Source organism: Crotalus tigris, unplaced genomic scaffold (assembly GCF_016545835.1).
Source record: "Crotalus tigris isolate CLP2741 ecotype Arizona unplaced genomic scaffold, ASM1654583v1 scf7180000018256.244077, whole genome shotgun sequence".
NCBI lineage: Eukaryota > Metazoa > Chordata > Lepidosauria > Squamata > Viperidae > Crotalus > Crotalus tigris.
The window spans coordinates 111,342-124,809 of NW_024096907.1; the positions used below are offsets into that span (position 1 = coordinate 111,342).

Below are 13,468 nucleotides of genomic sequence, written 5' to 3' on the forward strand. Positions count from 1 at the left end.
TTTGCCATGGTCAGCAAATCACCTTGGTTGTTAAGTGAGAGATCATGTGACTGCAACTTGTGACCTTTTCTTCTGGCTTCCCCATTCACTTTGCTGGTGGGAACCCAGCTAGCAGGTTGCAAATGGCAATTATAGATTGCCACAAGACACTGCAATAGTCATAAATGTGTGATGGTTGCCAAGCACCTGAATCACGATCAAGTGGCTATGGTGGCATTGTGACAGTGATAAGCCCAAGGACTGATCATAGATAACTTTTTTTCAGTGCTATCATAACTTCAAACAATTATAAAATGAATTGTCATAAGTCAACTACATATAGAGCTTTAAGATGATAGGTCCATGGGGGCGAACCTATGGCACGCATGCCGCAGATGGCACACAGAGCCCTCTCTGTGGGCACGTGCGCTGTCACCCCAGTCCTAGGCCTTCAGCTGGGTATTATAAAACCTTTTCCCTTTAGGCCTCCGCCGCCATGTGCAAAAAAATAAAGATTCAATCAATCAATCAATTTCAACTTCTTGTGGGAAAAAAAAAGATCTCGCAAAGTTGGAATTGATTGATTGAACTTTTTAGTCCCACCCAGTCTGCCATTATCACTGCAGGCACACCCACCCAATGGGCCACACTCACCTGGCACCTGACGATACATAAGTAGGTTTTGGGCACTTGGTCTCTAAAATACTAAATACTGTGATAGGTTATTTAGCAATCATTATTTATGGTAAATATTCTAGTAGTTGTACTTTTGAATAAATGTTGGTTGATTGAATGCCATAAATTTGTTCACTTTTTTCCCTCAGGAAATTGGAACACTGGTGATTCTGATAGACCTATTTATTAAAATTGACAACTTTTAACCTGATTTAACAACTTTAAATTCAGATTACATACCAGTTCTTCATATGTGTACCTTAAACTTGTATAATTTCTTACTCAACAGCATATAACAAAAACCTAATATTATTATCCTTCTATCCTCCATGAGGGTGGGTAATATCTTACAGTTTTGATAGTAACATGTCATTAATATATATCCAGCTTCTATTTCAGGTGAGGAACATGGATATTATCTTCTTATAGTGACATCTTTTGTTAGTAATGCATCCTGCTAAAAATAAAATTCAGAATCAAAATCCTGTTTTGTCTCCTCTTTCTGAAAAAGAATAATTCTTATACCTGTATGTTTGACAAATCAGTTTTGCTTAAACTACAATAAGCTGTATACCAATCATTCTCATCAAACTGAATGTGTTAAATGAAATTCATTAAAATTAATTTCTATACAATTGAGTTCATCAATTTAATATTGTCTATTGAGATTATTAGAAAATCACTTAGTAAACATGTCTGTGCATGCAATATTAAATTGCATGAATAACTAGGTTGTGTATGTATATGAATGAATATATGAGAGATGGGAACTCCCTCTGTTAATAGGATTGATTGCTTTTTTTCCTCCTCTTTTTCTCCTCCTTTCTGCCCACTGGGTTATAGAGAATTGTGGATTGCTTTTGAAATTTTAAGAATGAAAGGATAGTCTTAATATTATTCTGATGCGACATAAAGATTAAAATCTTCCCTTGTCAGTTTGCAATATCTGTTGTTTAGAACAAGTGTGTATAATTAAGTCCTAAGAACCATACGTGGCCCTTGAAAATCTGAGATCCCCCACAAATCATTTAAATTAAGTTGTCTCAAGCTATCATATTAATGTAGTAGGGAAAAACTATTGAATACATGGAGATTTTTCAATTAAATATTTTTTATCTTGGACATTGCCAAAGTAGGAATGTGATCTCAACATGCCACTTAAAGTCCAAATGCTCCAATTGACCTGAAAAAGAAATATTATATTCTGTGTTTAGCAGAATTGAAGAATGGTGGATTATGTAAAGAAATAATTATGTGAAAAAGTAAAAGATGTGAGAAGTATAACATCTCTTCATGCTGAAAAATATAGTTTAAAATTGTGAACTCTTAAAATTCCAATATTCCTGGATAAATATGTCCTAAACTTGATAAAGACCTTAAACTTGGTAAAGAGAATCCAGAAAACTTTTTTTATTGAGGAAATTTATCTATAGCTACATGTTTGTGTATAGCAAAAGTATGTGAACTGTTGCTTTCAGTAACTAGTGTCCCACAGGATTTGATTATTTTCTCAGTTGAAACACTTGACTAATTTTCCCTTCAAATGTGCTGATAATTCTAGAATTTCACATACATTTGGCATCACATATGGCTTCAGAGAATTTTCCTCAATAAACAAACGTATATAATGTTTTAAATTCATTTGTTTAATTGGGTTCTCCTTAGTTGTGTAGACCTGTATGGAGAATAGATCGCATACTTATACTGATACATTAAAAATGCTCATAAACTGAAAAACAACTTATTTTTTAAACTGTTTGCTGTTATCTAAATATAAGTTGTATTTATTGGTTATCAGTTCAATCAATCAAATTGTAATTGGTTATTCTAAACTTCTGTATGTATGCATGTGTGCGTATGCATATATTGTTGTAAGAATATTCTAAACCAGGCATGTCAAACTGCCGGCCCACGGGCTGGATGCGTCACACCAAAACCGTGCCCACCCCATTGCCTGCAATGGGGGAAAAGTCCCGACGTCACATGACATCATGTTGAGATTTCTTTGCACCCTCCAAAGTAAAATTACATGTTAGGGATATAGGAGTCCATCTAAAACAATTAAAAACAGTAAATCTTTTCTTACAACACTTCAATATTTGACAATAGAATAGTATGTCTCTTATAAACATGACTGCCTAAACAGTAACCTCAGGGAGAGAATGAAATCGTGAGAGCACTTTGGACATTACGTTATCAGAACTGTTCTACAAATTTTGGGAAATTATTGACCTCCGAGATAAAATGTGTTAATTCTTACATATTTTGATGAGATGAATTAGAAAACAGGTGATAAAGGTGTTGTTGGTTAAAGTTGTCAAGATATTTCACAATAAAGATTTATACACAGGAGAGTATATTTGCCTACAAGGGAGGGAGGTGTCTAATGATTATGATGCCTCATAACTTCTCAACAAAGTACAGTAGAACAATGAAAATGGTACCACATGGAAGTGTATATAAATTTATCTTCACTTTGAGACTAAAGACTATTACATATCTGTAATTTATTCTTTAATTGCAAGATACATTTATCTTAGTCAGATCTACGCATCATACAGTTACATCTGGTAGCTTGTGAAAATGTCAATGCCTAACATTTTCAAGGAACAGTTGCAGGATATTTTCCCTCAGAAGCCAAGATGCCTTGAAACTGTAAACCACACAGACAACTTCTGCTACATTTGTGGCAAGGTTACATTTGCATCTCAGAAGTGCAGTAAAAGTGGTAAAAAAGGCATACCACCTATATTTTGGATGCAAAATATGGGATCGGGTCAAGAATTGGGCCCCCCATTACTGTTGCATTACATGTACAACTTAGTTGCATCATTGGCTAAATAAGAAGAAAAAGTCCATGCCTTTTGCAGTGCCAATGATATGGAGGGATCCTACCAATCGTAGCAACTGCTATTTTTGCATAGTTCTCCCAATTGCAAAAGGGATTTCAAGAAAAAAAGTAGACTGTGAAATATCCAAACATTCCATCTGCACTGTACGCTCTGGTGAGGATTTGCCAATTCCAGATCCACCAGAATCCTACTCTCTCCACTCAGATGATGAGCAAGATGCAGCCATCGATGTCAGCAGACCTAAACTTCAGCCCACTGTATGCTCCTCCTGAACCACATCTAATTTCACAGAATTAAATGACCTGGTCAGGGATTTGGAATTGCCTAATAATAAGGCAGAGCTACTGGACTCCAGATTACAACAGTGGAACCTCTTGCAGAGTGCTGTCAGGATCTCAGAACTTTTTAAAGGCGATGGACAAAACAAAACTAGGTTTCCAATATCTCTATAAAAAGTTTCTAAGACTTAAAGCCAAAATCACTGAAGGCGTCTTTGTCAGTCCACAGATTCAAGAACTTCTCTGAGATGAAAAGTCTGATCGTCTGTTGTGTGGCAAGGAAAAGAAGGCATGGAAAGCCTTCAAGTTTGTGGCAACGGAGTTTCTCGGGAACAGCAAGGCAGATGATTGAAAAACAGGTAGAAAATTTACTTAGGTCCTATAAAGCACTTGACGCAAACGTGTCACTAAGAATTCACCTCTTACACTCAACGTTTAGACTATTTTCCTTTGAACTTTGGGGCAGTGAATGATGATCATGGGGACAGATTCCACCAGAATATTACAGGCATGGAGAAAAAATGCCGATTACTGCTGGAATCTCCCCAGGGATGATTCTACTGCAGTTCACAAGAGAAAACCCAAAAAGCGCAGTTTAGATACCAAATAAAGATGGAACCTTGTCATTTAATCTGATGTTAGAGCTTGTCAGTTTTTCGTGCAAAAAGCATGAAATGTTACGTGAAAAATCAATAAATGAATAGAAAGTTATGTTATTGGTATCAATAAAAAGATAAATTTATAATAATTGGTGTGGCACCGTTCTCATTGCTATATCACATTTTGTAGAAAAGTTATGAAGCATAATCGTACATCCCCCTCATAATTTTGAATTATTTTGATGAAATTTTCACTGAAGCTGTATCTTGGAAATGAGCCAATTAATACACAGGACTTAATTTTCCTTTATTAGTGACCCAATTCTGATAAAATTGAGCTACTTTCATTTCTAAGGCTTTCTCCTTGTAGACCAGTGTAATAGGCTCTGTTTAGGCCCAAGCATTCTACTGTGTTATTGGCATGGGATCAACTCTCTTGTTGCAGATAATCCTCATTTAACAGCTACAATTGGGATTGGCAAATCTATTACCAAGTGACACAGTTGTTAAGCAAGATATCATGTGACCCCAATAGACTTATAATCTGACACAGTCATTAAATTAGGCATTGTAACTTGCAATTTTACTGCCAGCTTCTCCATTGACTGCTTGATGGAAGCTGGCTTTGAAGCATGTAGATGACGATCAAATGACCTTGGGATATTGCAAAAGTCATAAAAATTGATGGTTGTGCAAAACTAATTATAAAGTTATTTTTTCAGTGCTGTCATAACTTTGAATGGTTACTGAACAGAGGAGTTATATAGTGAGGACTACCTGTACGTTAGTATATTCTGAAAGGCGTTATTTCTCCAGCAGGATGGCTGTAGAGTCCAAATGGGTTCTATGACGGCCTTCCTGCCTGGCAGACTGGGTAAAACTTCGGCCACACCCCTTCCTTTGGGCGTGACCCCAGTTTTAACTCAGTCTCGAAGCCTGGTAGACGTGCAAGAAGCAGCTCTCAGAACAATAGGAATTTATCCCAAAAGAAAAGGGAAAGAAGCCTCTTCCTTCCATTTGAATGAAAAGCTCTCTGGTAGCTGATAGAACTTAAAAGGCACAGCCAGGATCGGCGGAGTTGTGAGTGGGGCGTCAGGGCGGCTAGCAGGGGAGGCTTGGAACGGGGCCGGATCGCTCGTCGATATCCGGCCCGCCGAGCAGCTGTTTGGCGCGGGGATCCCACCGGGTTGTTCGTCGCCCTCCGATCCGACAAACAGCTGAGTGGCCGGCTCGGCTCGGCCGACAGAACTGAGGCGCCGCTCAGCGCGAAACAGCTGAGCCGCGCGGGAAGCGGCAAACTGCGGCGCTGCTCGGCATCGATCAGCTGAGCGGCGCGAAAAGCAGCCCTGACTAGGACAGAGCCTTAACGCTATTTTCCTTCCCTCAGAGGAGAGGTGCAGCCCCTTAAAACCAAAGGAGTCTCCCTTACCACTGAATTCAAAGATCCGCCATTGTTTAAACCGCGTGGCTTCCCGGGCTATCTTTAGGAGGCGTGGCTTCCTCCCATTCGCCATTTTGAACAAGCGGATTCCCGCTGCATTTTCCCTTGGGGGTGGGGCTACCACCCGGACTCCTTTTCCCTGCAAGCAAAGAAGGGATCCCTTTAGGTAAGGATCTGAGGTTCCTCAAGAAAATAAGGCAAGAGGAAGGAAGAGGGAAAAGGAAGAGATCCGTTTTGATCGTGGTCTGCTGTTACAGCCACAGACTGGGGGAGAGAGAGATATAAACTGCTCTTGTCTGGACTAGGTGAGGAGGTGAGGAAAAATTTTTTTCCCTGACTGTTCCTATAGTGACCTTTAGTCACTGCCTTGCAGGATCTTCTGTCCAAAGACTCCTGTCTGTCCGGCCATTGTCTGTATAGGCAGAAGAGGGCACAGCCCCAAGCATCTGCATCTGATCTGCGTACCTCATTCCCCCACTCCAGGCATATTTTTATTTGCTGATTTTGTGGTGTTTACTCTGTGCCATGAAACTTAATATCTGGAAATTCGTGATTATGGGATTTCATTTGTAGACAGGCATCAGGATTCTTTTAACATATTGAAGCTTGATATGTTTTGATGTAGAACTCATTCAGGTCTAGTTAGAACATAGAATAATAGGGATGGAAGGATCATTGGAAGCCTTCTTGTCCAATTCCCTGCTCAGGTAGGAGACCCTATACCATTCCAGTCAAATACCTATATAGTCTTTTGAAAACCTCCAGTGATAGAGCATCCACAACTTCCAGAGGTAAGCTGTTCCATTGATTAGATGTTCTCATTGTCAGAAAATTTCTCCTTAGTTAGAAGTTGGATCACTTTAATCTTCCATCTGTTACTTATCCTTCTTTCAGGTGCTTTGGAGAATACAGTAGATTGACCTCTTCTCTGTGACACACCTCAAATACTGGAAGACCACTATAATATCATCCCAAATCCTTCCCTTCATTAGACCAGGGCTTTTCAACCTTTTCACCCATTGTACCACTTTTAGGATATGGCAACATCCGACTACCACCAGTCGCCTAGCTAGGTGTCAAAAACCTGATGACTCAAAAAAAAAAAAAAAAAGGAAAAAAGTGATAAAGTACAGGTAGTCCTCGACTTAGAACAGTTCACTTAGTGACTGTTTGAAATTACAATGGCACTGAAAAAGTGCCCCCCAAGCCACAGCCAAGCAAGACACCTGCCTGCCCACCTGGCAGCGCTCTTCCTACTGTCCGAGGTTTTCATTGTTGTGAGCATTTCTGTTGAGAATTGGTAGTGGGGGTGGGGTGGGGGTGTTTGGTTTTTATTCCCCCCGTCTGCTGGGTGGATGCATCAGGTTTTGGTCACTTCACATGACCCGGGGACACTGTGACCGTCATAAATATGAATCAGTTGCCAAGTATCTGAATGTAAATCACAAGATCCTGGAGATGCTGCAACATTCCAGCTGATCAATGCTTCTTCTGGGCTCAGCAGAAGTGCCAGGATCAGTGCTGCTTCCCAGCTGATTGGTGCTTCTTCAGGGTTCAGCAGAAGAACCAGGATCAGCACCAACCTCCAGCTGGACTCTGGCGCTGATTCTGGTGCTTCCACTGAGCCCTGACAGCCCCGAAGAAGTGCCGATCAGCTGGAAAGTGGCACTGATCTGGTGCTTCCGCTGAGTTCTGACAGCCCTGCAACTCCAGCCATCTCTCGCTCAGGCTTGTATGGTGCTGTCACCGGTTCAGCTCATTCCCCTCCCCCGCTACCACTTTTCAAGGATGGTCGCGTACCACCTGCCAGGTGCCAATGTACCACAGGTGGTACCCGTACCACTGGTTGAAAAGCCCTGCATTAGTGGGCCTATTGTTTCCTTGTCATTTTTTTTTTAATTGAAAATTTTTAAAAGTTTTTACAAATAACAACAAAAAAACAACAACAAACAAGAAAAACAAAACAAAACAGCCCTCACCCAACCCCTCCCAAACCACCCCCTCCATTCCCCCCCCCCGAGCTTCCCAGAGCTGAATATAGGCTTAATTAAAATTTTAAGAAACCTAATCAAATTTTTACAACTTATAAAATAATTAATAATAAAATATATATGACATAAACGTTAAGGGAAAAAAAATACTTAAAAAGAGAAAAAAAGAAAAAAGAAAGAAAGAGAAAAAGAAATAGGAAAAAGAAAAAAAAAGAAAACAATCTATAAAATATCAAAAATTATATACAAGTTACAAAAAGGCTAAATAATATTTTTTATATCCAATTTATATTGTATAAAATTTATCCATTTTTCCCATACAGCAAGAAATTTCTCTTGCGATTGCCCTTTTAAAAAAGTCGAAATCTTTGCCATTTCTGCCAGATAAGAAACTTTAAAAAACCACTGTTGCAAGGTAGGCAAAGATTCCTTCTTCCAATATTGCCCTACTAACAGCCTTGCAGCTGTAATCAAATTTAACATTAATATAACCTCCTTAGCATCACAATCAGTAACAATACCTAACAAAAATAATTGCGGAGTAAATTTTACCCTCCTTCTAAAAATTCTTTGAATATTCCACCATATCTTAATCCAAAAAGCTTTTATATTTTTACACGACCACCAGATATGATAATAAGTGGTGTCCTAACAGCCACATCTCCAACACTTAGGCTGTAAGTCAGGGTACATAAGAGACATTTTTTGTGGATCAAGGTGCCATCTATAAAACATCTTATAAAAATTCTCCCTGAAGTTCTGGGCTTGTGTAAATTTAACATTTCTCACCCAGATAATTTCCCAGGTATCCAGTGGGATTGGCTCACCAAAATTTTGTGCCCATTTAATCATACAGTCTTTAATTAATTCAGATTCTGAATCCAATTCCACTAGAACCCCATAAACCCTCTTAATGTGAGTTTGTTTTTGATCCTTTACTTGTTTAAAAAGATTTTCATCTTCTCTAAGGCAGCCCACATTACAATCCATCTTCCATCTGTCCACTATTTGTCTGTATTGAAACCATGAATAGGTAATATTTTCATGTGCTAAATCTTCCAAAGATTTTAACTGCCAACTCTGACCATCCCATTTAAGTAATTGTGTATAAGAAACCCTATCCATTTTAACTCCTCTCTTTATCCCCTCTATCACATGCCAAGGTATGGCCCATAAGGGTATTTTAAAATCACTCTTATAATACTTCCTCCAAACCCTAAGTAAAGAAATCCTTATAATATGTGATTTAAAAGCTCGATCCACTTTTTTATTAAAAATTAAGTAGGCATGCCATCCAAAAAGTAAATCCCAACCCTCCAGATGGAGTATGTCTACATTTGTTAAATTTACCCAATCACTAATCAATGTTAAAACCACAGCATCATAGTATAATTTCAAATTCGGTACCTTGAGTCCAGCTCTCTCACGGAAATCTTGCATAATTTTAAGCTTTACCCTTGGTTTTTTCCCTGCCCAAATAAATTTATTAATGCCTTTCTGCCATTCATTTAAGTTAAGCTCATTCTTTAAAATAGGTAGCATTTGAAACAAAAAAAGAAATTTTGGTAGGACATTCATTTTAATCACTGCAATTCTACCCATAAGAGATAACTGTAACTTATCCCAATTCTTCAGATCCTTCTGTACCCTGATCCACAACTTTTCATAATTATTCTTATACAATTTTACATTAGAAACAGATAAATTGACCCCCAAATATTTTACCTTATCAACAACTTCAAAATCTGTTAAATTAACCAAAATCTGTTTATCACGGTTAGTCATATTTTTAGGTAATATTTTGGTCTTATTATTATTAATTTTAAAACCCGAGACACATCCATATTGATGAATCAGTTGTAATAACTTTACTACAGAGTAAGTAGGTTGAGACAGAGTAACCACCAAATCATCTGCAAAAGCTCTTAACTTATATTCTTTTTTGTTAACTTCTATTCCTTTTATTTCTTGCGACTCCCGAATTTTGGTCAACAAAATTTCCAATGTTAGAACAAACAATAACGGTGATAATGGACATCCCTGTCTTGTACCTTTTTCTATTGTAAAAACCTCTGACAAACCCCCATTAACAATAAGTTGAGCAGTTTGTTTTTGATATATGGCACCTAGAGCTTGTGATATTTTTTCTCCAAAATTCATCTCCTTAATTAATCTTAACATAAACTGCCAATTCAGTTGGTCAAAGGCTTTTTCAGCGTCTAAAAATATCAGCCCTGCAGAGATTTGGTTGTTCTTATCTAGATATTCTAATAAATTAATAATTTGTCTAACATTATTTTTCATATACCTTCCAGTTATAAAGCCCGATTGATCCTTATATATAAGCTGCTGCAGAACCCTCATAAACCTATTAGCTAAAATTTTTGCAAATATTTTATAATCCACATTTAAGAGAGATATAGGCCTATAATTCTTTGGTAAGGTAAGATCTTGATCCTCTTTTGGAATCAAAGATATAAAAGCACTGCGCCATGACGGAGGAATCTCTAAACCCTGTAATATATTATTAAAAAGCTCGCATAAAGGTTGAGTCATCTCTTCTACTAAGGTTTTATAATAAATAGATGTCAAGCCATCCGTACCCAGCGCTTTACCTAATTTTAATTGCTTAATAGCTATTACAATTTCCTCATTAGTAATTAAACCATTAATTTCTTGTTTCTGATCTTCTGTTAGTTTAGGAAAATTAGCCTTACTTAAATAATTATTTATATCTAAAGTTTGTACATTGGTGCTCTTATATAATTTCTGATAATAATCCAAGAAAGATTTCTTAATCAGCTCTTTCTGATAAACCAATTTACTATTATAATTTATTTTATCTATAATTCTCTGTCTCTGTTTCTTTCTTAATTGATAGGCCAACCATCTCCCTGGTTTATTAGCATTACAAAATGTGTTTTGCTTCATAAACATTAAGTTAGTTGCGACTTGGTCAGCCATCAACATATTAAATTGTGTTTTTAACAACTTTATAGCTTCTTTAACCTTTTCATCTGAAGGGTTTGAAATCAAAGACTTCTCTTTTAATTTAATCTCCTCTTCCAATTCTTTATGTTTCTGAATCTGCTTTTGTCTATGAACATTATTCATTTTTATCAAAATCCCACACATAAAGGCTTTACCTGCATCCCATACCATTGACATTGATGTTCCCTTATACATATTTAAAGCAAAATATGTATAAGGGAACATTCCTTTAAGTTTTGAACATTTTTTTCTTGTTTAAATAAATTCTCATTCACCCTCCAAGATCTCCTCTCCTCTTTTTCAGCAGCCAATTCCATCCAGACTGGACTATGATCCGTCAATGACCTAGGAAAAATTTTTACATTCTTCACCCTATTATATAAGTCAGTCGTAATCAAGAAGAAATCAATCCTTGAAAAAGATTGGTGTCTATCTGAGAAAAAAGTGAAGTCTCTTTCCTCTTGGTTACATTCACGCCAATAGTCTCTCAACTCCCAGTCCTCTTTCAAATCAAAAAAGGCTTTAGGTAATTTAGCCTGTTTAAAAAAAGTAGAAGAACCTTTTTTGTCCTTTTGTGTATCTAAAACACCATTCCAGTCTCCCATTAATATCACAGACCTATAATCCAACAAAGTTATTTTCTGATGTAACAATCTATAAAATTGTTCCTGTTGCTGGTTTGGTGCGTACAATCCCACTATAAGTATTTTCTTACCATATAAGCCAAGTTCAATCATAACATATCTTCCTTGAGGATCTGATTCTACCAGACAAGCTGGTAGACTTTGCTTAACATAAATAACCACACCCCCTTTTTTTCCAGGGGCAGGAGATACAAAGTGAGATCCCAGGCGAGCATTAGCTAAGTATTTTTGATCTTTAAGTAGAATATGAGTTTCCTGCAAGCAAATAATATCATTATTATGTTGCTTTAAATAATGAAAGATTTTCTTTCTTTTCTGCGGAGAATTGAGACCATTAGCATTCCAGGTCAGGAACTTTGCCATCTCCCTCAACCAGGAGCCTGGAGAAGACTGCCTGAAGATCTGCCACTGAAGAATGTGTTGCAGAACTCTTGGGTCTTGCTCCTCCCACCACCATCGAAGCACTCTCATGAGAAGATTCTTTATCTTCTTTCTTCTGTTGTTCCTTTTCCTTACGTTTATGTGCTGCACTGGTCATTCTCTGCTCTTTGACCTCTGTTTGACGCAGCCATTCCACCTGTAATTTTCCAGCAGCCATCAAACCTAGTCCTTCAGACTGCTGTTCTACCTCTTTGCCGCCCAAAGCTTTCTGAGTCATAGATGAAAATGAGCCTGCTCCCAGGACCGTATTATAAAATTCTTTAGCTTTGGCCACCGTATTAAGTCTATAACGTGTCCCCGCATGGCTCAAAACAATACCCATCGGAATCTCCCATCTGAATGGCATCAATCTTGTTTTAAGTTCATTAGCTAAAAAAGCAAAATCTTTTCTATTTCTTAAAATTTTAGATGGGATTTCCTTTAAAATGATGACATCTTGGGCAGCAATCTGGAACCTCTTGTTATAAAAAGCTTGTATAATCTCATTACGCAGAGACCTCTTGGCAAAGTAGATCACCACATCTCTTGGCAAATTCTTTTGTTTCGCAATCCAAGAGTTAACTCTGTAAATTTTTTCCACTTCTCTACGTAATTCATCTTTATCTGTATTTAAAACAACAGCTAGATCATTAATCACCATCTCCATCAGATCTTGATTCATGTCTTCTTTAAGACCCCTGATTCTCAAAGCATATTCCATTTGTCTATACTGAGACATAAGAATATCATCTTGTGAAGTTTCCATCTTTTTTTCCATATCTTGGAATTTGTACTCAAGGAAATCTACTTTCTCTGCAACTTCTTCCACTCTGGAATCCAGCTTCACGACCACAGAAGCCAATCCTGATAAAGCTGAAACTATATCTTGCCTCAGAATAGTATTATTCTGCACTAAAAGCTCCTTCATTTCCTCTTTACTTTCAGACTTGCTCTGTTCAAGAAGTTGCTTCATTTCCTCCCTGATTTGGGACACAGCATTTCCCATTATATCTTTAATATCTTGTGCAGACAAGCCTGGCAGGGGAGGAGAAGATGGAGGTGTAGCCTTAGATTGCTGCACCGGTGGTGTTACTTTAAGTTGTTGTTGTACAGTTGCAATTACAGGAGAAGAAACCACCTTAGAAACTATAGAAGCTGGTTGTCTCTTTGAAGCCATTTTTTAAAAATCTTATTCTCTCTTTCCTTCTCCTTAAAAAAAAAATACTAAAATCCTTAAAATTAAAAAAAGACCAGGGAGAGTGCAAAAAAAAAGAAAAACTTCCAAAGCACTTTAAAAGAAAAAGGAAAAAGAAACTTAAAAGAGAGGAAAAAAAATGCTAAACATACATTTCATTTAAGTCTGTCTTTTCTTTCCGGAAATAGGAAAAAAAAAAGCACTTTCAAAACGCCATTTTACTTTCACTCTCACTCTCCCCCCAAAAAAAAAAGAAAACAGAATCAGCATAAGCTAAATAAATAAATAAATAAATAAATCTCTAACTCTAAGTAAAATCCTTTAAACAGTTCTGTCCGCTTTAAAAATCACTCACCAGAAAACTTTAAGCGCAGAGATGGTAGCGGCGTTTCACTTTGTTTCT

The 13,468-nt window shown here is 37.4% G+C and overlaps 1 protein-coding gene across 2 annotated transcripts in view; it reads left to right on the plus strand.

Annotated features, from left to right (window-relative positions):
- RPRD1A (regulation of nuclear pre-mRNA domain containing 1A) overlaps positions 1 to 13,468 on the plus strand; it is a 98,616-nt gene that overhangs the window by 60,846 nt on the left and 24,302 nt on the right. The gene's annotated exons all lie outside the window — the stretch shown is intronic.